We start from the raw sequence: 26577 nt of genomic DNA on the forward strand, positions 1-26577 counted from the left end.
ATTCATTCTAATCATAATCCTCATCACGTGTAGCATAGGTATCACTTGAAGCCATATATCCATTTATATTTGTCTTTTTGATGCTTTTCATCTTCGATCAGGCATTACCAGATCCCTCCATTGATAGTTGTTGTTTCGTGCGAAGCTGTTTAACATTTTCGGGAAAAGTAAGTAGACCTGTACTTTGCTTCTTTTTCGTGGAGATATGTTTGACATTTTATGTAAGAGTGAGAAGAATTAAATTACTGTACAGCATATGATGGAATTGCTGCTCCATTATATGCTGTACATCCCATGTACTCTTAAATATCCTTTTCAGACTAGATTCTTTAATTCGATTATTATTTAAACTTCCTGGCTGATGTCATCAAAATACACTGCTCCGTTCAGTGGTTGCAATATTGTAATACATGAGTGGTGTGAGATAGTACGCACAAAAGTTCAATGCCATGTTGCTCACAAAATTTCAGAGCTTGTAGCGAACAGTGAGAAATATGTCCACCCAAAATTAACAAAAAAAAATTTCCTCAACCCTGTTTGTTTGAAAAAAATCGAGCTAGCAAGCAAATGGTTCTTTATTAACCTAACTACTATCTGATAAGGAAACTTGAGAAGTCGTGGTAGATTGTTTACAAATTCTTCATTCATACGCTGATCTTCAAAATAAACCGTGGGATGTGTTGACCAACTGCTTTCCAAGCTACTATCACAGTGACATTTTCGCCTCTCTCAACGTAAGTACCACCCATTTTCCCACCTTCTTGGTAATTACTTTGCTTAATCCTTGTATACACGCTGTTGCCTTTGTGTTGAGCCCAATCGTTGAAGTAACGAATTTCAAGAATTGAAAATCGGACTCTGCTTCCTTATTAACGCCTTCAGCACGAGCTCTTAAAAGTCCCTCAGGCTTTTGTAATGATAAATTCGGATGACTTTTCATGAAACTGGAAAACCAATCTTCACTAGCTAGTATCTCAAAGGTTGCGGAATTTGATTTGTTGTTACATATCGATCCATAGCTTTACGAATCGTTTCATGGTGCAGCTTACAAGTTACTCCTTTTTCCGTAAGAGTCATAATCCGTAACAGCAACTGATCTGCTGTCAGTATTGTGGAGTATCCTATGACTTTCGGTTTTGTACATTGAACTGTTCTATTATTATCACCGAAGCTAGTCTCACTCCTTCGAACTGCACTTTCCTTCGCAAAATTTGAAAAGGAAAATTTCAGAGCTGTGAAGTTCCATGTAAATTTAAATCTCTTTTTGTTACACTTTGCATGACCTTCCCCATGTCTTCATTATTCCACTTGCTGTATTTATGTTTTGATTTGTATGTTCGTGCCATATAAAAAGAAAATGAAGTGTTTTGTTTTACATACTTGCATCACATAGGATGCTGAACCATGAATACAAAACTAAAATTCATAAATTAAAGATATTCACATAAGTTTACACCTGACTCAAATAGCCACGATATTTTCGACTCAAGTAACCCCGTTTTGCACATGTTTACGTAGGAATTTACTATTTTCACACCAGACAGAGGAGAGCACCAAAACTGGCGAGTATAACATGCGGACGGTCTGTTTTACGAGTACAGTAATAATTTTACAAACATATTCATTTACACAGATTCAACACCTTATGTTATACAGACACTATTTTATATCAGACCAAAATATGAAGTATTGCAGCCACCTTGCTCAGAATAGTCTCATATTTACAACAACTGATAAGAAAACAGCAGATCAACGACACATACAACCTTTCCTTTGTCAACGAACTCACATATGAATGCAAAATCAGGGTACTGATGCGCATATTAAGTGCGCAGTAACATTTTTCTTAAGTTTGACCCAAATAGCCCCTTGACTCAAATAGCCTCGGCCTCCCCTACACATGGGTTATTTAACCGCTTTATTCTTCTATTCTAAGCAGTAGAGTAATTGTAAAATCTTAAAAATATATATACACACCGGTAATATTTCATCAAAAATTCTCGTGAAAAATTGTTTTATCACGTAATGTGTACACGCTAACTTTCCAAATGAGTTGACTTTCACTCCTTTCACTTCAATACTCTTAAAATGAATTTCAGCACCAAACAAAGTCTTATTTCGTACCTCAAAGATAGCAATCGCCAAATTTATTTAAAATCGGGCCAAGTTACATTCGTTTATCGTCGAACAGGGAGACAGGCTGAGTAACACACGGGTTTGGCTCGTGATACCTGGGTTCGGTTCTCGGTGGGAGCTCTTATGATTCGGATTTCACGTTCAGCAGCTATAGGTCGACGTCTCACGTAGCCACATTGCTAAGTGGAGTTAAAATCTAAACAAACTAACAAATACTAATTGAGTTAAACGTTGGTTCAATGTAGAGAGCAGTGCCCCTGGTTTAATTTGAGCTTCTGCCAAGTGGATTTTAAGGTGGACAAACGCCGTGTATGTGGATTTCATGGGGTTCATGGGTTTCCTCCCACTTTCATAATTCCACCATTATCATTCATCTCATCATCACCGTCTCCCTTACCCAAGTAAGTAAAATGGTTGCTATGTGGTTGAGTTGATTTTTGATCGCAAACCAAAATTTCTCCTGGTTTTGTGATTTTACTTTGAATGGAATTAAATATACCGATGTCACTCGGATCGCAAATTTTATGTAATGCTGTTTGTCGCCAACTGATTGCAACTATTGCGTTGCGATCACACCAATGGTCCGTATGTTTCCTGACCGTTGTTTATTAAAAGAACCAAGATCAAGATTTTGGTGGATAGAGTCATTAACAAATTCACTTTGCAGCCTCACCGTCTTCACCTGGCGTTCAAAAAGTGAAAGAGAATCTTTTTTCTTCTATAATAAAGTACTTATTTTTATTCGAGGTTGGATAACAGAATGGAGAATTTAAGAAATTGTGCTTACTTTATATTATAAAAGTACCGGTATTAATTTGTAAGAAATAAGCCTGATTATTCTCGGTCGCACATGTTACAAATGTACAACTGTAATCAAGTTTTATATTACCTGATTTAACGCCCTTATTAATCTACCTACATAAAGGTAATCGAAATTGAAACGACTTGACTTTGTGGAAAAATCCTTCCGACGTCCATGTAAGGCCATTCAAAGATTTGATCCGCTTTGTGTTCTTCAAATGTGACTATGTTACCAGTATGAACACCCAAGGCCATACCAAAAAATTCCGAATATTGTTTCGAAGTGGGAGTTACTGAGAAATGCTGCAGGGACGCGTTTCCTTTCATCCGCTGTACTCACTGCGAAAAATGTTCGTATGTTGATCAGCCATTCATTATTGACCTTCACGTCAACTGCAGCTAACTACAATGAGAGAATATAATAGTTATCTATTGTTTTCTTGTAAGTACCTTTCCTTGCATGGGATATTTACGCACAAATTTTATCCATCTTTTTCACTCATGTAATCAGCTTTCCATATTGTCTTTTGTCTTATGCGTTTTCCCGGTGTCCGAATTGCTATTTTATTTTACTATTCCTGAGATATCAAATTCTTGCTGCGTTCTAGATGGCAACTCTGATTGTGGTCTTTCATAATCCTTTCTGTCCTTTTTAGGTTTTTCGTTTGCTTACTTTTACTCTTTGCAAGATATTCAGTTTCACCGTCCTTACTGCCTTTCTCTGATTTCGGCGACATTCAAAGTTTTGCCTTCCTACACCGCCTCCATTGTCTACGGCAGCTGTAATATTAAGCCATAAAAATATGTTATTTCAGATACGTCACTTTCCAAAAACAGTGTTAGTTTTAAGAATGAGCTACGTCACTGTGCATAGAACTTGTGATGTAAGAATAATGTCAAAATGAGTTGGAAAACTGTAAATTTGTCCATTTATGTACATCTAAGTTGCTGTATTCATCTTTGATAGAGCAAGTTATAAAAAATAGCAAACAAACGATAGAACCAAATGTCTTATTTCTTTCATTAATGACTTAAACATGTTTATTAAATATATAGTAAAAGAACGAACTAATATGGCTAATGACCTTTCATCAAGAAAGAAAACAATGTGGTATGAAATGAATACCACAAATTAACACTATTAAGTGAATATGAAGCTGTATGAAAGAAAAATTAAATTCAAGACAGCGTCTAAACAATGAAATTAAAAATAAGTTATCGTATCCAAACTAGAGTATAATAGTATTCGTTTAAGTAAACATGAGTATAACTTAAGTGAGTACAGTTAATTGCACCTCCATATAATACTGAAAATTACTTAACCATACCCATAAAGTAATTGGCAAAAAACAGTCCTGAAGTGTACAAAACTACAAAAAGAAAGAAACTCGTTTTTGTTTGAAACTGCCCCAATGGTCAAGGTGTTCAATTGCTGGTGCTCAAACATTTGTATGATAGGGGTAGATCTGTTCCACAGAAATGTTAAGGATTTAGATTTCTAGGCTTTCGGCATCTATGGCCATTTAGCCCTTCACGTATTTAGGGATGACGTCCCTCGGCGAGCGCACTATCCGGTGAAAAGGAAGGAAGAAAGAAGTGGGGAAGGAAGGAAGCGACCTGGAACCTATACGTTAGACACTACGCCGGGATTTGACTAGTGTGAATGAGGAAAACTCAGGAAAACCTCATTCAGGAAAATCTTTTACGTTCTTCTTGAGGCGGTTAAGTTGGAGTTCCTTGTAGGCTAATTGTAGGTGTTGATTTTGTAGAAAATAGTTATCGGCCGTGAAGTAACTGCGGTGGGACAGGGTCTATGCCACGGTATCCGGACTGGGAGGGCGCAAAACTGGGCAAATAAATATTCATTTTCACTATAAGGCATTGGAACAAGTTTTAGCAAACTAAATATCATAAAAAATACCTCAGAGATTTAACAGGACAACAACGACTAAGACTATAAGAATATGTCAAGCATGCTACTCTCAGATTATTTAGCAATCAAATACTAATTAGTTTGGTGTTTTATACAAACCAAATACAATATTATATTTTATTCAATATTATTAGCATTGACGAAAAAAAGTGTCCAAAGGTGGATGAGTCATGAATCGATATATTTCATGATGCTGAACAAACTCTTATGCATAAGTGTAAAAACTCATGCGTAATTTTCGAGACAAAAAAGTATATATGTAAGCATACGAATTGATACTAAAGTAAAACTATGCCACTTATTGAGACTTGAATTACATTCTTTGAAGTTCTTCATTATCACACTAACAAGACGACAGAACATAATATGATTAATGAGAAATAGTCTAAAATTATCACCATCTCTTAAATTTTAATTTCTGTTTATCAAACCTTTTGTCCAAGTATAAGGCATATATCAGTTGACAGAACTCATCGAACTGAACAAAATAGCATACGTAAGGGTAAGTTAACATTTGTAGTTTCCAAGAAAATAAAAAAAATGGCGTTAAATTTATGTCGTTCATTGCCAATAATATTTGATAGTCTTTAGTTTACTGGAAGATACCGTTATTTGTACTTTATATATATATATATAGGGTGGTCCTTATTTATATGGGGATAAATAAATTTAGGAATTTCCTTGGACGAACCCCCTAAAATGGTTCCATATGGAACCAAATTAAGCCAGGAAAAACTTAGATCCATTGAGTAATTTTAAATGATGCCTCAAGCGACCTAAAAGTTTGAATTCGATTACAATACATAGTATATGGGGAGAATCTGGAATAAAATCTTGTAATTTAGAAACGGCTAAAGCGAATAAGGAGATGTCTTGCATAATGGAACTAGATGAAGAGAACAATCTACTCTTGTATAGCATTATCATGGCAGCCATCTTGAAGTCCGCCATCTTGAATTCAGATCAAAATTTTCAAATAGGAAGAGGGTCATGTGACATATCATTTTGAGGTAGTATTTTCCCAGAAGCACAAATCGTGTATTATTTTCAAGCTACCAATAAACATGTAAGAGTTATTACGTGTGAAAAACGAAATGCTTCGATGTAATTTTATTTGATTTTAGTTATGGACCACAGGTTTGTAAGAATTTTGGAATTATTTTACATAAACTGGAAACAAACTGCTAGAAAAAGTTAACTCTTTGTTTCCCCATGAACTACAAATAAGTTTTTCCATCATGATGATTCATAGGCCATTATGAGGAAAAAATATAACTTGGAAGAAATTGAAATATCCCTTATTTATCTAGTACTATAGCTTTGTGGTAAGTTTCCAATAGGTTTCAATCTTATATGCTACACACTTGTCACATCTAGTAAAAGATTATCTATGAGCCTTCACTATCTGCAAAAGAAACTGTTTCTATTCCTCATTTTTCGTAAAAACGATGTTATAATCTTCTGTTAGTTTCACTCCCCTTCCTGCTGCATCGTTTATTACGGAGATGAATTTAACTATTGTCTTTCTTTGAAGACAGTCATTGTTATTTGACCATGAAATCGGATCACACTCAAGAAACTCTTTGGGTATTTTAAATCTTACAAGAAAAATTTGTTTGTTGTATGAAAATCACTGATTTCTCTTTTCGCAAGAATTTTTATGGTATCACCTCTTGCGTCAAGCCTCTTTGCTGCTTCACGGTTTCTCCTTACAGTTTTAATTCTTTCAACCAATTTTTGTTTTTCCACTATGTTAACTTCATCATCAAAAAACTCCATATCTACGTATTCCTCCTTCAAGTACCAGAGATGCGAAAAAAATTAGAAAGAGCTACTTCAGATAATTCATTATCTATTTGCCTATAACTGTACAAAGCTTTCAAAAATTGCAGGTCTTGTAATGATGAATGGGATACTAGATGACATTTAAATCAAGCTTGGACATATAGTCGTATCAGAAAAATTCATGCATTCCGAAGACCCGTTTCTATTTGCTTCGTTAAACGAAATTGTTGGCGAAAGAGAAATATTTTTAAACAGTATATTGCTTTTCCCATCCACCTTGCTCCAGGCAAACGAAAGAAAACTCTTCGAAGAGGTATGCCATCCAAGAATATGATGATCAGTTCTAAAAGTTTCCGTAATCTTCTCTGCGGTGTCCTGCTTCTACAAGTTTGATAGCAAAATTCAATACTTCCTTTCTTACATCTGAAATATTGTTCCTTACGTCATCATCATCATCATTTCTGGAATAAAGTTAGTACAATCTATTTTAGACCAATCGTTCTGAAATTGCTTAAATAGAATAACGTTCGCTCCAGATGCAAATGAAACACAACACTTGCCAAATACACATTTTAAAACCAATTCATAAATGTAGTGTCTACAAGGAAGGTATAGAAGATCATTTTGGAATTTCTGCTCTAGCAGAATGCAAGCACCGTTCACATGACACATATTGCAGGGAATAGTGTGACAACAAACTGCCTGCACGAACTTTACCAAGTTCCATTCTTCAAGCTAATGAACTGTAGTAGAAACAATATGTTCGTTCTTCTCTTGATGATGACAAACTGAGAACACCAATTAGTCTCTCATGACCATCTCCTATAATAATTATTGATAACCTGTCGATAGTCTCTCTACCAGTCAAATTCGGCAGTAGTTTTCCGTCCCATTGCATAACTAGCGCACTTGATGCACTCCGAAATTGTTTTTGTGGTCTTATGCAACTCCGCTACGGATTTTCTCTCATCATCGATGCATATTTATTTCTAGTTCCTCTACATTATGGTCTAATGTTTCTGCCGTCGCTGTCAGAATGTGTATTCTTGTTCTATCAGTGGCCTTGTATCGATTTAGAGCAGCAACCTGTCTTGGGGTAATAACATTAGTTTTTCTCTTTTTACATCTCTTGCAGGGTCCGGACGCACACAGGCATATATTTACAACTCCTCTAAAATTCTCAACTTGGTTTTCCTCTTCATTTCTTGAAATACTTACCTCCATGTATTTTGTTGTGTAAAATGCAAGCCATTCATCTTCACAAGTGCATTTTTCTTTTGCGTTCCTCTTTCTAACGAAGCCATGCATATCTCTTTTGTTCTTTTAGAGTCAAACGCATGTCTTTACGTTTAGTCGTGTAAGAGTTATTACCTGTGAAAATGAGAAATCCTTTCACAGGTACTAATTCTTAGACGACTAAAGCTATCTTTAAAATAGTGCCAGATTTGTGTTTCTGGTGACACGCCACCTCAAAACGATACGTCACATGACCCTCTTCCTATTTGAAAATTTTCATCTGAATCCAAGATGGCCGTTGTGATAATATTATACAACATTAGGTGTGTTTCTTCCTGTAGTTCCATTATTCAGGGTATCTTTGCGTTCCCTTAAGCCGTTTCTAAATTACAAGATTTTATTCCAGATTTCCCCCATATACTATGTATTGTAATCGAATTCAAAACTTTAGGTCGCTTGAGGCACCATTTAATATTATTCAATGGATTTAATTTTTCTCCTGGCTTAATTTGGTCCCATATGGAACCATTTTAGGGGGTTCGTCCAAAGAAATTCAGAAATCAAAAATTAAGTACCACCCTAATATATATACACTATGAGTAACTAGCAGTGCCGTATTTAAGGGGCTTCTGGGCTTAAGCCGCCAAGAAATGCCATTTACTATTTTAAAGTAAATGAATTATCTTGAAAACTTTACACATTTCCAGGAATAAAGTTAGCAAAACGCCCCCCGAAACAAAATCGTAAATAGCCACTGGTAACTAGCATATTCTATCTGGTGTTGATTGTCTTTTCCTAAGGATAAGAGATACACTCTTGTAAATACCTACTTGTAACGATTTGGTTGGAGATTCTAGTACATAACTACAAAGTAGATACTCATAGATTACATACAGATTAATACGTGTAGAGATTTTGAAGATGTCCGCAATATTGATAGATTTTGATTCATATGCAGAATGTTTCAAAACAACACCGACATTTGGGAGGTGATTCCTGACACCAAGATAAGACGAAAAGTATAGACCAACGTAGGTGCACAAATGCTTCCTTACAGATTTATAGGCTGCCGAAAACATGAAAAAATTAACTTTAAAAATCCATAGCTCCAATACTATGGGACCTACTGTAGTCGGGTCAAGACTTTATTTAGGAACTCGTATGCGCCCTATCCAAATATCCATGTTTCAGATTCCTGCTGTACTTCCGCAACAATTTTTATACAGGCAGTTGGTGAGTACTTCCAATTATATGCCCGTAGCCAAACTGCCTTTATAAAGATTGTTGCACTAAGACCTTAGAATTCTCAAATATGTATTTTTAGATAGCGCTCATATTAGTTCTTAAGTGAAGTGTTAACCCGACTACGGTAGATCCCATAATTTAGGAGCTATGGACCTTTAAAATTCATTTTTTCATGTTTTCGACAGCCTATAACTCCAAAAGAAAGCATTTGTGCACGCAGGTTGGTCTATATTTTTCGTCTTATCTTGGTATCAGGAACCAGCTCCCAAACGCTGTCGGTGTTATTTTGAAAACCCTATATACTATATGTTAGTACATAGCATCAAGATATATATAAAATTAATATATAACAAAGAAATGAACATAAAGAAAATGACCTTTGAACATACTAATAATCATTGGAATAATAAACACAGAAATACCAAGGAGAGCCTAGAATACGTATACACATACAGCACTATCAATGCTACTCCATTACAAAGCTGAAGTTGATACGAAGGAATATACGAAGTATGACTTAGAATTCCAATACGTTTGTAGCTTCTTGCAAACTAATCGTTCAGCAAAGAGTCCAAGTTGAGTAATTCCAGACATTAAATGCGCATCATTGAACAGGAATTAAATTTCCACGTAGCTTGAATAATGAAAGAGCAAAATTTAAAACAGCTAATTGATGAAATTAATACAATACCATTTCAGAAAAGAACATTACAGAATCATCAAGATATACAAGATTACTGTAGATTACAAGATTACATAGAAATAGCTTTGAAATTAAAATGCTCTCTCTGGAATTTTCACAAATGTAAAAGCGATGTTACCCTAGCGTGAGACAAAGAATTTTAAATTTGCGTAGAGCTCCTTCATGGCTAAGCGGTTAGCGTATGCGTCTTTGGCGTGAGACTCGGGTTCGATTAACGGCGGGAGCTCATGTGGTTCGCATTCCACGTTAATCAGTAGGTCCCGTTTCATACAGCCTCTTTACTGAAAGGGACGGTAAATTGAAAATCAACTCATTTAATTTTGCGTAAGAGATCCGTTTGGAGAAATAATTTAAGAATGTTCACTCTTAAAATTATTTCGAAGAACAAAGTTTGTAATTTTGCTATATTAGATTTTTTACCTTATGATACTTACTTAACTTCTTCTCAGACCACTTTTTAAATTCGAGCGCCGAAAGGAGAGAAAACAGTTTAGTTATCGGGGGAAAAAATCAAACTTTTAACGGATTTACACATTCCATGCCCCAAAAATACTGAAAAGTGACTTTTCACATCTGTCCGTGTGTTCATCCGTACGTCATGGTGTGCACTCACCTAGAGGGCATACCGTTCAACGTATCCATATCAAATTTTTATACCTAAGGTATTCTTCGGAGTGAGTTTTCTTTAGGACATTTTTAAACGGCTCCGCCGATTTTCCTCATATTTTTTTTAAAGAATTAGATATATTAATAACCTGATAATATGGCATAATTCATTTGTCCTTAAAAATGTACGAAGGATTTATTCTCGGGGTGAGTATTTTGGGCGATTTTCTCAAAACCAACTACAGCAATTTTGTTCATACTTTATAACTGAATATTTTATTATCATGACAATATGGCATAACTCATTTGTCCTAAAAATGAACAAGGGGTAATTTATTCTTGAGGATGAATCTTTTGTTTTCAGATGATTTTCTCAAAGATAGTATTTTCTTCATATTTCATAAATAAATATTCTATAATATTTCATTAGTACTAATATTACCTCACTTGTACTGAAAAATCTATGAGTGGCGTTTATTCTTCAGGGTGAGTTGTTTTTTTTATTGATTCTCTTATGTCCATACTTCATAAATAAATATTTCATTAATAACTTGGTATAATTCATTAGTCTTGAGAAAATGTACGAGGATAGTTCATTCTTGGGACGATTTTCTCAAAAATGATTCATAGGATTTTGTTGATATTTCATAAATAAATATTTCGTCAGTAATAGTATAACTCATTTGTACTGAGAAGATCTACTAGGAATAGTTGATTTTTCGGGCTGAGTTTTTCAGAGCGATTTTCTCAACAACGACTGAGGCAATTTGGTTTGTACTTCATAAATAAATATTTGATTAATAACGTGACAGTATGACATAATTCATTTCGTTACGAGGAGTAGTTTACTTTTGGAAATGAGTTTTCGTTCTGAGAATACCACATTTCATTAAAAACCCTAACATATGGCATAAGTTACGTTATATTTCTTACAGAAAAAGTCTCAAAGGAGTAATTTGCCTTTGGGATGGAGTTTTCTTACTGAATAGTTTTCCGAAAACGCTTTAGATTTTAGTTCGTATTTCAGAAGAAAATGTTTCACTAATTACTCCAGCACAACATGATATAGTTAATGGAATAGGAGCTAGAAAATTTTTCCTCGACCTTGCTCCTTGTTAGCCTGTACCTCTTATTTATTTTTCTTTGAAATGGTACAATAATGAGTACTTGGAATAGATTTTTTAGAAAAATGAAACACATTGAACTCTTTTCAGAAACGTTGATTGACTTTAACAATATTTTTCTCCATAGTTTGTTCCTATAAAGTATTCACCACAGCATTGCCAGACCGATCAGTTGGAAAAACAGAAGATTCGAACATAAAAAACAGGAGAAAACAGTAGACACATAAAGTGGCGGCATTTGAGTGCAAATCCAGGGGGGGGCAAAAAATTTGTCATTATTAAGGTGACAGCGGTCAAAACAAGAGGTCCAGAATTCATTATTTCTTTAATTTCAAAATGAAACAACACATACAAAACATAAATTTGAATTTTAATTACTTCAAAATAAGAGCTGATGATCGTGGAGAAGTGATCTAAGCTACTCTTCCAACCAGGGGTAAAAGTGGTTTTGAAATAGTAGGGTGACGCATGATAGGCCGTAGGCCGTCCTCCTTGCAGGTGTTTATTTACTGTAATTTTTTAGGAAGTGGGGGACGCCATAGATATTTTTGGAAGTGGGGTAACGACGTACCCCCAGCATACCCCTCACTTTTACCCTTCTTCCTACCCAAGTCCCAATCTAAACAACACTTACTCCTAAATCTTACAGTAAGTCATGAAGATCGCCAACCAACATGCATATAGAAGATGACGTACAGTTGTATCATTGTATTCATATTATATACATCAAAACTTCATAACTACTTGCGCTACAGAGCTTTGTGTATGGATACAGAGAAATTTCTTCTTATGTAAAAAAAAAATGACAAATTGCTATTAATAATGATATATTTCTTTAACTTCTCAAAGTACGAAAAAAGCAGGAGATTGTTCACTTTCCATTTTCTTTCACAGAACGTAGAAAAAGCAGGAGATCTCCTGCAAAATCAGTATCTCTGGCAACACTGATTCACCAACTTTCTATTTTAATATGAGCTTATACTGTGTTTTCGATATGAAAAAGCTCTGCAAAAAATTATTGTCTTATAACACCTCAATTTGCCTACCTCTGTTAACGTGTTACGCCATCATCTTAGTAGGACAATATAAATATCTAGTAACTCACAGTGAGAACTAGTATTAGTTGTTACTTTTTGCAATGAGCAAAGCTTTACGCGATATATTTCATATTTATATCAAGTAGAAAATAACATTATATGATATTCCTCTAATCGTTTATGAAAATAGTGTTTCAAGGATATGAATTTTCTAATAATATTTACATGTGTAGAATTCCTGCTATCTGTTGTTACTATGTTTTCAAAATACAGCAGCACTAATTTTGGTCAGCACTTGGTTGGGTTACCTGCTGGAGAACCTATAGTGCAAACAACACGTGCTATTCACTCCAAATTTGGAATAGTTTCGTGAGAGAAAGAGATCACGGACAAAATCGTTATCACTGCGAAAAGGACGGAGCCACACATCATCGCTAAGTTACAAGTGTGAAAGCTGACCTCGACCTTGCTTCATGTTCCGAATCAGCCTTCGCAAAAGGCGTGAGAGGCCCGGGTTCGATTCTCTTCGTGAGCTCATATGGCTCGGATTTCATGTTAGGCAGTAGATCCCGTCTCATATAGTCTTGCTGCTGAATGGAAGTTCAACTCAATATCAACTCAATCAACTGAACTCAGCCTTCGCAAAAAGTGCAGAGCGTAACGCAAAGCAAACATTGCAAAAATAATTAAGTATACTAGCTATACTTATTCGCGAACTAATACTTAGATTTTGCGTTGTGTTGTCGCAAACGTTACGAAATGATTCATTTTCTGATGCCATTCTGCCGTGGAAAATACATCAGAGCGTCAGATGGGTTGCATAACAGGCGTTTGAGCATGTAGTTCTATGAATATTTTTTGCAGCAGGAAAAGTGGTAGTTACGCATTTTTAAACCATTCTATACTGTTAGTGTCTGTCTAATCTACGTATATAAATATAGTAGTTTAGTACTTGCGCATGAAGGTTAATGAGGTGGTTAATTTTTATTTGACAGTTTCAATGAGTGAGGGTGAGTCAATGTTAATTCAAGGGACGGATCTAGAAGCTAAAAACTGGAGGCAGCAGCCAGAACCCAGAGTAAGATAGCTATATCATTGATTTACTATAAACTTTCAAAAATATATAAATAAAAGCTTAATTTTTTTGTGACTCAAAGATTAGGGTCCAGGGGGCCACTCCACTGGTCCCTGGCTAGATCCGTCACACTGGTTATTTGACGGTGATAATGAGTGAGAACAAGGGCGACAACATTATTTAACGTTGAAAATCCTAAATTAGATTTTACCTTGTTTTTTTTTTAATGATAAATATTTTTCCGTATGAACTTACGTAAGCTCATCAGTTCAACTACTCAGGTACTCACACTGGGGTGGATCCTGGGGGTCTGGCCCTCTCCCCGAAATCCCGACTTTTCTGTAAATTTAGTCTAATTTTACAAACTTTTAATCTAATTTATCCTCATAGAATTTGGACCGACCCAAATAAATTCCTGCGTACGTCCATGCTACCATTGCACCCGTTCTATCTTCTGAAAACGAAACATCATGCTTTCAAACTACACTGAGAATTCTTTATGACGAGTGAAATAAATAAATAAATAGTAAGTCTTAAAAACTTGCTTCAGAACTCTTTCGTTCGTATGGTCCCACTAGGCCTAATTGAATCTCTACAACTGACATAAATTTTACAATGTTATTTGAATCTATCTATGCAATGAAAATATGTCTAAATATGAACCATCTATGCATTATTATATCTCAATGAATTTAACAAAGTGTTATAGGAGAATGTAAACCCTTATATGTAGGTTCTGTAAAAATCGACAGAAGCTTTTATTTTTCTAAACTTAAAAGTTCAAAGGTGTAAGAGAGTCACATCATCTATTGAGGTAGAACTACACTAAGAAGAAAATTTATGTGGTGTACGTAAAGACGGAGGTTACATGCATAAATGCTGTAACTTTTGGACTTTACGTACAACCCTATGTAACATCATGCAGAAAATGTATGTTTTATACGTATACCTAACTGAAAACGTATGTTTTATAAGTACTTTCCGTATAAGTGTTCCGATTAAATATACTTCTCGCACGAAAGAAAGAACTATATATAGGTATTCAGGATCTCACATACAGATGGACGTATATAACATATAGCTGACGTATGTAATATTCGGAAAACGGTTAAATGTCATAAATCCTTCAGCGGCATGATGTAATATCTAAGCGGGAAAAGGCAGTATACTCTGTACTGATTTCTGTAATAAGCATAAGGATTCCGTATATTTGTACAATATTCCACTGTCCGGATAACTGATTTTTCTCAGTGTTGATATTGGATTATATAGTTACCAACCCTTTTTTTATTGTAATATTATGAAGAAGACAGTTCACAGTATGGTTAAAAGTATAATTAACCCTTTCACTACTGAATTAATTCTACACGTCTAAAAAATTATTTTGTACTTTAGTTTGAGTTGAAGAAAGTAAAAAAGAAGATAATGTAATATTTTTTTTACTTTCTGAATATTGGCGGGAAAATACAGCGTGCCCCATCTAGGGGACATTGGTAGTAAGCGGTAAATTTGGTAATACATAGAAGAAGGGTATGAATTTTAGGAATATTACAATCATTTACCTTTGTGATAAAGTTGTCACATTTATTTGCCTTAGCATACTGTATGTACAACATTATGGTTGCATACTAAAGTATATATTACTATGGAAAATTAATTTTTCCCATGAAACCTTGACGAAATAATGAAATTCTAGTTGATTACTAGGATTCAATACATAGTAAAAGCTAGTTATTTTTCAATAAAGATTTGTATTGTTTTTATAACATTATGAAAACAAACTTTCTATTCTTGTCCTAAAATAAAACAAATATAATATGTATAAGAAATACATATTATACTTAGGGTTCGTAATTTTCATATACGTATGGTCATTTGGACTCACATTTAGGTGCGAAACATCTAACGACTGGATGGCTCGATTTCGGAACTGGCTGCGGTACCCGGAATTTCTAAAGCAACTCTGTCAAGAGTATATCTTGAGTACCAGGCTTCCACTAAAACCTCATCCGCATGGGCAAACTGCCACGATAAGGGCGTGACGATGATAGGGGTAGGCGCCGACTGGTCAGCATCGTAACAGCCGATAGCGATTAGACTTGCGTCAATCGCGGAGGAGTTCAATGCAGAACAACAACGCCGTGTTAGCAGCCACACAATCCACAACCACCTATTCCCCATGTGGTACAGAAGCTATCGGCCCACGCGAGTATCCCTTCTAACAGCACAGCACAGGAAATAACGTATAGCATGTGCAAAGGAACACCACCACTACTGGACTGTGGAAGTATCAAAAAAGTGCATGGACAGATGAGTCACTTTTATCATTGGTACATGCTGTTGGACATGTACGGGTGCGTCGCCAACCGTACGAGGAAATGGATCTATCGTGCCAGCAGGGAACTGTCCAGGTCACTGGTGGTGGTATTCTCATTTGGGGCATGTTTACGTGAACTGAAATGGATTCCGTAACACATGTGATACGGTACCTCAAAGGTGAACACTACCGCTATCTTCTGGATGACCATGACCCGTCATTTGCTCGGCTGCAACATTCGGAAGGTGACTTCATTTTCAGCAGGACAATGCGCTGGCCAACCACTCTAGTAGCAGACTAGTATGATGAGCACTCCTCATATCTGGAAACATTTCCCTGGCCATCATGGTCACCAGATCTCAATCCCATTGAACCCATCTGGGATACCATGGAACGACACATTCGGGCTATGGACCCTCTTCCAACCAACTTGTGGGCTTTGTTGGAGACTTTGCTGCAGATATGGAGACTATGCCACAACAATACTTCAGGCGCCTCGTGGAGTCCATACCGTGGCGAGCAGATGCCGTTATCAGAGCGAAAAGAGGTGCCACACAGTATTAGGTCTTTAATAAACTGGTGATCAGTATATATATTCATTTCTCAGACATGCAGGCGGAAAAATGGATGTATTTCTCAATATCTTCTGTTACAACCTTTTGTTGCATATGTCCCATCTAGGGGACATAGTATTTCATTCCAAGAAAACGATATTATAACTAGATATTTTATAATGTGAAGCAAAGAAAGATACTTTATTTTCCAGTCCAGAACCATTTATTACAATTTTTATTATGCATACTTTCAATATCTTATAATTACATGCAACGTACCTACACTGAGAAAAAAATTGTAGGTGGCGTACTTAAAACGATAGGTTACATGCGTAATTCCTGTCGTTTTTGGACTTAACGTACAGCAGACGTATAACTGAAAACGAGCGTCTTATAATACTTTCTGTATAAGTGTTCCATCTATACGTACTTTCTGTATGAAACAATGTAGGTGGTCAGGATCTCTCATACAAATGGATGTATATAACATATAGCTGACGAAAGTAACATAAGTATATGCATGTGATATACGGAAAACTGTTAGATGTAAGACATTCTGCAACGGCATGATTTAACATCTAAGGGCACTGCCTATGTAGCATACGGATAACATTCTATAGCTCCGCAGTGACTCACATTGGGTTATAACCTTGTAGGCATTCGTTAATACAAATAATGCTTTTGCTCGTAATAGATTTAACATATCATTTAGCTTGACAGATGTACAGTGTGTATAACTGGGAGTTCCATATCAATTAAATTTTATAAGGAAAGATCCTGATCGGCGAGCCCAGATCAGCTCAGCCTTGTTTAGGTGTGATTTTAGTTGTAACAGGGACTTTGTGCTAAGAATTCCTTTTCTTTTTGCTAAGAAAATACTGTGTTGGAGATAACATGTCTTGCATGCAACTCCATTGTCCGTCATAAGCGATGGGAATACGCCCTGTTCACCTGCCTGGCTGCGGCTCAACCAAGAAGCTTTCTGGATGCTTTCACTATTTTAAAAATATTATGGCTAGCTCTTTGTAGGATCGTTTACAATAAGAGAAGATCCTGCCTAATACTTAATTTGTTAGTTATTTCCTTTCCAGTACGAAAGTTATGAGACGTGGAGCTGAAGTTATGGTAGAATAAGAAACTACCAGCAATAAAATCCGGGACTAAATGCACATGCGCTAGCCACTAGACTATCAGAAAGGGCGTTAAATACTTTGCAAATTGCTTCGCTTTCCATGACAAAAATCTAGAAGAGTAGCATGTAATACCTTTGTCTGATATAGAACTACGATACAAATATGTATTTCCTAGAATTATCCATCGACTTCTCTAACATTTAATTTCTGTGTAAGAATTAAACTTTGTTCAAAAATAAAGTTAACACTGAATAACACCAAATGTCTATTCTTTCAATAATAGTATTATTTTCAACACAAATAGATGGCTGGAGATTTAAAATATTTAATACTTCAAATTAATATCTGCATTATACTGGGAATTCAGTCTTTCACAATCTTTTAATTGCTGCGAACATTCAGCATACCACTTCATTCATCTTAATCTAAAAATTAGTAACATTTAGTCAAAACTCATTATTCGTGTTTATATGCAGAAATAAAACGGTGAAAACATATGGTGTGTACACTCAACACATTATCGTTGACATACGATTGGATATAGTGTCTGAATTCTGAATCTTGCATAGTTTCGTACGCTAATTAACCAAGAAGTATCTGGCATTGACTATACATTCTGAAACACCCTTATGACTTATAAACTTATAGGTAAAAAAAAATTGTACGATACTAATACCGACTAGGAGAAATAGCTTCATATTCGATACAATGTATTGCCAGACCAAGTAATAACAAAACTAATAATACAACAGATACAGACGAAACAATGCACATTCTTGCAATGCACATTTTTGAACAATTGCATTTAATACCTCAGTATCCTATCCTATGAATATTATATGACTATTGCCTATACATAAGATGATGCTCAAAACGGGTAGAACATTTGACTTTACAAAAAGTATTATTTCGAAAAAAAATAAAATTGAACTACATTCAAACACGCAGATCGTCTACAATAAATCTAAAGTTGAAGAAAAACGTTTTATGTAATGCTTTTTCAAGTTTATTCATATAACTCCATAGAGTAAACAAGAACATAATATGTGGTGGTTTCTCAACAGTTAATTGTTGTAATTGAATAGAATGGACAAGACCGTCTTATACTTTAGACTACCTGTAACAGATTATCGTTGTAACTCCGCAGAGAAGAGAACATTTAATGCAGTATTTTTAACACTTTATCGTTGCCATAACATTGAATAGGGAAGATCGTTTTATCTTCTGGTTGCTATCATTTTTATCGTTGCCATAACATTGGATAGGGAAGATCGTTTTATCTGCTGGTTGCTATCAATTTTATCGTTGCCATAATATTGAATAGGGAAGATCGTTTTATCTTCTGGTTGCTATCAATTTTATCGTTGCCATAATATTGAATAGGGAAGATCGTTTTATCTTCTGGTTGCTATCAATTTTATCGTTGCCATAATATTGAATAGGGAAGATCGTTTTATCTTCTGGTTGCTATCAATTTTATCGTTGCCATAACATTGAATAGGGAAGATCGTTTTATCTTCTGGTTGCTATCAATTTTATCGTTGCCATAACATTGAATAGGGAAGATCGTTTTATCTTCTGGTTGCTATCAATTTTATCGTTGCCATAACATTGAATAGGGAAGATCGTTTTATCTTCTGGTTGCTATCAATTTTATCGTTGCCATAACATTGAATAGGGAAGATCGTTTTATCTTCTGGTTGCTATCAATTTTATCGTTGCCATAACATTGAATAGGGAAGATCGTTTTATCTTCTGGTTGCTATCAATTTTATCGTTGCCATAACATTGAATAGGGAAGATCGTTTTATCTTCTGGTTGCTATCAATTTTATCGTTGCCATAACATTGAATAGGGAAGATCGTTTTATCTTCTGGTTGCTATCAATTTTATCGTTGCCATAACATTGAATAGGGAAGATCGTTTTATCTTCTGGTTGCTATCAATTTTATCGTTGCCATAACATTGAATAGGGAAGATCGTTTTATCTTCTGGTTGCTATCAATTTTATCGTTGCCATAACGTTGAATAGGGAAGATCGTTTTATCTTCTGATTGCTATCAATTTTATCGTTGCCATAACATTGAATAGGGAAGATCGTTTTATCTTCTGATTGCTATCAATTTTATCGTTGCCATAACATTGAATAGGGAAGATCGTTTTATCTTCTGATTGCTATCAATTTTATCGTTGCCATAACATTGAATAGGGAAGATCGTTTTATCTTCTGATTGCTATCAATTTTATCGTTGCCATAACATTGAATAGGGAAGATCGTTTTATCTTCTGATTGCTATCAATTTTATCGTTGCCATAACATTGAATAGGGAAGATCGTTTTATCTTCTGGTTGCTATCATTTTTATCGTTGCCATAACATTGAATAGGGAAGATCGTTTTATCTTCTGGTTGCTATCATTTTTATCGTTGCCATAACATTGAATAGGGAAGATCGTTTTATCTTCTGATTGCTATCAATTTTATCGTTGCCATAACATTGAATAGGGAAGATCGTTTTATCTGCTGGTTGCTATCAATTTTATCGTTGCCATAATATTGAATAGGGAAGATCGTTTTATCTTCTGGTTGCTATCAATTTTATCGTTGCCATAACATTGAATAGGGATGATCGTTTTATCTTCTGGTTGCTATCAATTTTATCGTTGCCATAACATTGAATAGGGAAGATCGTTTTATCTTCTGGTTGCTATCAATTTTATCGTTGCCATAACATTGAATAGGGAAGATCGTTTTATCTTCTGGTTGCTATCAATTTTATCGTTGCCATAACATTGAATAGGGAAGATCGTTTTATCTTCTGGTTGCTATCAATTTTATCGTTGCCATAACATTGAATAGGGAAGATCGTTTTATCTTCTGGTTGCTATCAATTTTATCGTTGCCATAACATTGAATAGGGAAGATCGTTTTATCTTCTGGTTGCTATCAATTTTATCGTTGCCATAACATTGAATAGGGAAGATCGTTTTATCTTCTGGTTGCTATCAATTTTATCGTTGCCATAACATTGAATAGGGAAGATCGTTTTATCTTCTGGTTGCTATCAATTTTATCGTTGCCATAACGTTGAATAGTGAAGATCGTTTTATCTTCTGGTTGCTATCAATTTTATCGTTGCCATAACATTGAATAGGGAAGATCGTTTTATCTTCTGATTGCTATCAATTTTATCGTTGCCATAACATTGAATAGGGAAGATCGTTTTATCTTCTGATTGCTATCAATTTTATCGTTGCCATAACATTGAATAGGGAAGATCGTTTTATCTTCTGATTGCTATCAATTTTATCGTTGCCATAACATTGAATAGGGAAGATCGTTTTATCTTCTGATTGCTATCAATTTTATCGTTGCCATAACATTGAATAGGGAAGATCGTTTTATCTTCTGATTGCTATCAATTTTATCGTTGCCATAACATTGAATAGGGAAGATCGTTTTATTTTCTGGTTGCTATCAATTTTATCGTTGCCATAACATTGAATAGGGAAGATCGTTTTATCTTCTGATTGCTATCAATTTTATCGTTGCCATAACATTGAATAGGGAAGATCGTTTTATTTTCTGGTTGCTATCAATTTTATCGTTGCCATAACATTGAATAGGGAAGATCGTTTTATCTTCTGGTTGCTATCAATTTTATCGTTGCCATAACATTGAATAGGGATGATCGTTTTATCTTCTGGTTGCTATCAATTTTATCGTTTCCATAACATTGAATAGGGAAGATCGTTTTATCTTCTGGTTGCTATCAATTTTATCGTTGCCATAACATTGAATAGGGAAGATCGTTTTATCTTCTGGTTGCTATCAATTTTATCGTTGCCATAACATTGAATAGGGAAGATCGTTTTATCTTCTGGTTGCTATCAATTTTATCGTTGCCATAACATTGAATAGGGAAGATCGTTTTATCTTCTGGTTGCTATCAATTTTATCGTTGCCATAGCATTGAATAGGGAAGATCGTTTGATCTTCTGGTTGCTATCAATTTTATCGTTGCCATAACATTGAATAGGGAAGATCGTTTTATCTTCTGGTTGCTATCATTTTTATCGTTACTATAACATTGAATAGGGAAGATCGTTTTATCTTCTGGTTGCTATCATTTTTATCGTTACTATAACATTGAATAGGGAAGATCGTTTTATCTTCTGGTTGCTATCATTTTTATCGTTGCCATAATATTGAATAGGGAAGATCGTTTTATCTTCTGGTTGCTATCATTTTTATCGTTGCCATAACATTGAATAGGGAAGATCGTTTTATCTTCTGGTTGCTATCAATTTTATCGTTGCCTTAACATTGAATAGGGAAGATCGTTTTATCTTCTGGTTGCTATCAATTTTATCGTTGCCTTAACATTGAATAGGGAAGATCGTTTTATCTTCTGGTTGCTATCAATTTTATCGTTGCCATAACATTGAATAGGGAAGATCGTTTTATCTTCTGGTTGCTATCAATTTTATCGTTGCCATAACATTGAATAGGGAAGATCGTTTTATCTTCTGGTTGCTATCAATTTTATCGTTGCCATAACATTGAATAGGGAAGATCGTTTTATCTTCTGGTTGCTATCAATTTTATCGTTGCCATAACATTGAATAGGGAAGATCGTTTTATCTTCTGGTTGCTATCAATTTTATCATTGCCATAACATTGAATAGGGAAGATCGTTTTATCTCCTTGTTGCTATCAATTTTATCGTTGCCATAACATTGAATAGGGAAGATCGTTTTATCTTCTGGTTGCTATCAATTTTATCGTTGCCATAACATTGAATAGGGAAGATCGTTTTATCTTCTGGTTGCTATCAATTTTATCGTTGCCATAACATTGAATAGGGAAGATCGTTTTATCTTCTGGTTGCTATCAATTTTATCGTTGCCATAACATTGAATAGGGAAGATCGTTTTATCTTCTGGTTGCTATCAATTTTATCGTTGCCATAACATTGAATAGAAAAGATCGTTTTATCTTCTGGTTGCTATCATTTTTATCGTTGCCATAACATTGAATAGAAAAGATCGTTTTATCTTCTGGTTGCTATCATTTTTATCGTTGCCATAACATTGAATAGAAAAGATCGTTTTATCTTCTGGTTGCTATCATTTTTATCGTTGCCATAACATTGAATAGGGAAGATCGTTTTATCTTCTGGTTGCTATCATTTTTATCGTTGCTATAACATTGAATAGGGAAGATCGTTTTATCTTCTGGTTGCTATCATTTTTATCGTTGCCATAATATTGAATAGGGAAGATCGTTTGATCTGCTGGTTGCTATCATTTTTATCGTTGCCATAATATTGAATAGGGAAGATCGTTTGATCTGCTGGTTGCTATCATTTTTATCGTTGCCATAACATTGAATAGGGAAGATCGTTTTATCTTCTGGTTGCTATCAATTTTATCGTTGCCATAACATTGAATAGGGAAGATCGTTTTATCTTCTGGTTGCTATCATTTTTATCGTTGCCATAACATTGAATAGGGAAGATCGTTTTATCTTCTGGTTGCTATCAGTTTTATCGTTGCCATAACATTGAATAGGGAAGATCGTTTTATCTTCTGGTTGCTATCAGTTTTATCGTTGCCATAACATTGAATAGGGAAGATCGTTTTATCTCCTTGTTGCTATCAGTTTTATCGTTGCCATAACATTGAATAGGGAAGATCGTTTTATCTCCTTGTTGCTATCAATTTTATCGTTGCCATAACATTGAATAGGGAAGATCGTTTTATCTCCTTGTTGCTATCAATTTTATCGTTGCCATAACATTGAATAGGGAAGATCGTTTTATCTCCTTGTTGCTATCAATTTTATCGTTGCCATAACATTGAATAGGGAAGATCGTTTTATCTCCTTGTTGCTATCAATTTTATCGTTGCCATAACATTGAATAGGGAAGATCGTTTTATCTTCTGGTTGCTATCAATTTTATCGCTGCCATAACATAGAATAGGGAAGATCGTTTTATCTTCTGGTTGCTATCAATTTTATCGTTGCCATAACATAGAATAGGGAAGATCGTTTTATCTTCTGGTTGCTATCAATTTTATCGTTGCCATAACATTGAATAGGGAAGATCGTTTTATCTCCTTGTTGCTATCAATTTTATCGTTGCCATAATATTGAATAGGGAAGATCGTTTTATCTCCTTGTTGGTATCAATTTTATCATTGCCATAATATTGAATAGGGAAGATCGTTTTATCTCCTTGTTGGTATCAATTTTATCGTTGCCATAATATTGAATAGGGAAGATCGTTTTATCTTCTGGTTGCTATCAATTTTATCGTTGCCATAACATTGAATAGGGAAGATCGTTTTATCTTCTGGTTGCTATCAATTTTATCGTTGCCATAACATTGAATAGGGAAGATCGTTTTATCTTCTGGTTGCTATCAATTTTATCGTTGCCAGTTCGTTAAATATGGAAGGTCGTTTTATCTGTTTGTTGTTTAATAATTTATTGTTGCCAGTCCAGTAAGTAGAGAACATAACTTTATCTTGTGTTTCTTTAACATTATATCGTCGTCAGTGCATTAAGTACAGAACAGTAGTTTCTCTTGTGTTTGGTTAATGGGTTATCATTTTCCTATTACTTAAGTAGAGAACATTAATAGTTAGGAACAGGTGAAGAGAAAACATATTCTTTCTCTTAGCGGTCTGTAAATGTATTTGGTCGAACAATTTTGGACAGTGTAGTGGAAGTTCGTAATCTCTTCTCGTTTCTTTCTTTGTATTTGAACAAAGCGTCTTGTAGATGCGAATGGTCTCCACAACGAAGTATCTTTGTTACTGTAAGAAATAGTTTCAATATTGTCAACTTTGATGTGAAACAGTAGAGAAACAAGCTTATTTATTTGCAGACTGGCAGTTCTAGTTTTCCCCTTGGAACTGACTAATTTACATTTCAACAAAATCGGCTATTTTGAAGCTTTATGCACAAGTATTCATTATTTTGTGTAACTCGGCGCGTTTGAAACCTCTTATTACGAGCTTCATCGAGGACAACGATATACAAGGTTGACCATTCATCTTGGTATGTCCTTGTAACTTTTGAACTAATGGACAAAGAATACTGAAATTTTGCATCATGCAATATCGGAAGGGAGCGTTTTTCTCGTATGATACCACTGTGTGATATCACTAGTTTAGCAGTTTTCCAACCCAACATTAAGTTACATTTTTTTCAAATGAGAACGTCGGGTTTGAATTTTGCAAGTTAAACAAAAAGCACATTTAATTTTCTGTGTTGGAAAATAAGGACACTACAATATCACATTTATCCAAAGGTTGGTTGCCTCTACAGCAGTAATAGTGCGAATTAGATAGGCGTGGAAATGCACATCCAGAGTGTTTTAGAGTGTAATACTATGGTCATTGTAACGCCCCTATTGTATTTCTGTAAGTTTTATAAATATTCTTTAATTTTTAATATGTAGAACTTTGAAATAATAAGATTTTGCAACACTGAAAGGCATCGTGTTCGCGCGCTCGCGATAGGAATTCTGGGTACTCACCCACGAACATGGCGATATCATGGTTCACAATTAACAATCTCCGTGTTTTATCATGGTAAAGTTGTGGAATAGTGGTCCATCGGACTGTCTACTGGAGTTTAAAGTTCTCTTAAGTGAAAATATGATTTTGCGTTGGACATTTGTCTGTAAGTAGTGTTGCTTTAGCAGAAATAACGAAAAGATAAGAGCTCGTTACTGTCCTTTGTTAGACCATGTGACTTGACTATTTCAGGCAATCTATTTGTAATCCTCAGCAGTGACTTGTGAAGCAAATAATATTCTCAAGTGCTTGAGGGTCTTTCCAAATATTCTTCATCATCTGTACGAAAGGTTAGAATGTGGTATTTTCCTAGCAAGAACAGCAATCCAAGTATGAGCAGTTAAGTTTAAGCCGGAGCCCCTCCGACCTGCGACACGTCCAATCCAAAAGAATTCAGGAGTCATGTCATCTGACGCATTTTCACTTGTAAAAGTCTTCAAGAAACTCAGTTGTTCACAGTTTTTGCCAATGCACATTAGGTCGTACTTCAAAGTACCTATTTTCTAGTGATTTCACAACGGCAAGCATGCCACGTTATTCATGCACTTTCCTCTCTAAGTTGTATTGATTGCTACTGTATGTGCTCCTACAGTGAAATTATGGAAGTGTTTATTTGGAGTGAACAGCCTTGCATAACTACACGGAGTACATGGGTTCTTTTATACTGCTATACAATCAAAGTTAAAATGAAGCTGTAGGCGTGCATGTGTAATCGCCTAATTTGTTTGGCTGGTTGGTTATCATGTTCAGTATCCAGTGCTTATTTCTACTCTCATTTCTTATTTGTCGATAGCTATAATCAAACATCAGTGGTTGGTATTTGAGATGGACCCGGAAGCATTAACAATCATGCTGGAGAGAGGTAACTTTACTAGGACCGGAATGTACTGTCCAATATAGTCTAGCTGGAGCTTTCAGCTTAGCTCCGCCCTGCCTGTACCTCCTATAAGGGGAATAATATTCGCCAGGAGAGTGATGGTTGCATATCCTATGATGAATGGAGAATGCTTTGTCCTGTTTTTGTCATTAACCAGTACAATATATGTAAATCAAGTGAATAAGTTCTCCGAGTGCATTTATTGGCTTCTGCATTCATTTTCTTTGGGGTTCAAGTTATCAGTGAAGTGTTCATTCGTGGTGCCTTATTGTATGTGTGTTTGATGTAAAATGAAATAGCGAGATATTCGTTATTATCAAGTAAAGTGTCACGAATAAGCAAGTTTTGCTTAAGTGGGCCTACCTTCGCAGTGGGCATATTAATGTGTTTCTCCGCTTCGCACGGAGGCTGATATAGTTCCGCAACG

Source organism: Thermobia domestica, chromosome 11 (genome assembly GCF_964235325.1).
Source record: "Thermobia domestica chromosome 11, izTheDome1.hap1.1, whole genome shotgun sequence".
Classification (NCBI taxonomy): domain Eukaryota; kingdom Metazoa; phylum Arthropoda; class Insecta; order Zygentoma; family Lepismatidae; genus Thermobia; species Thermobia domestica.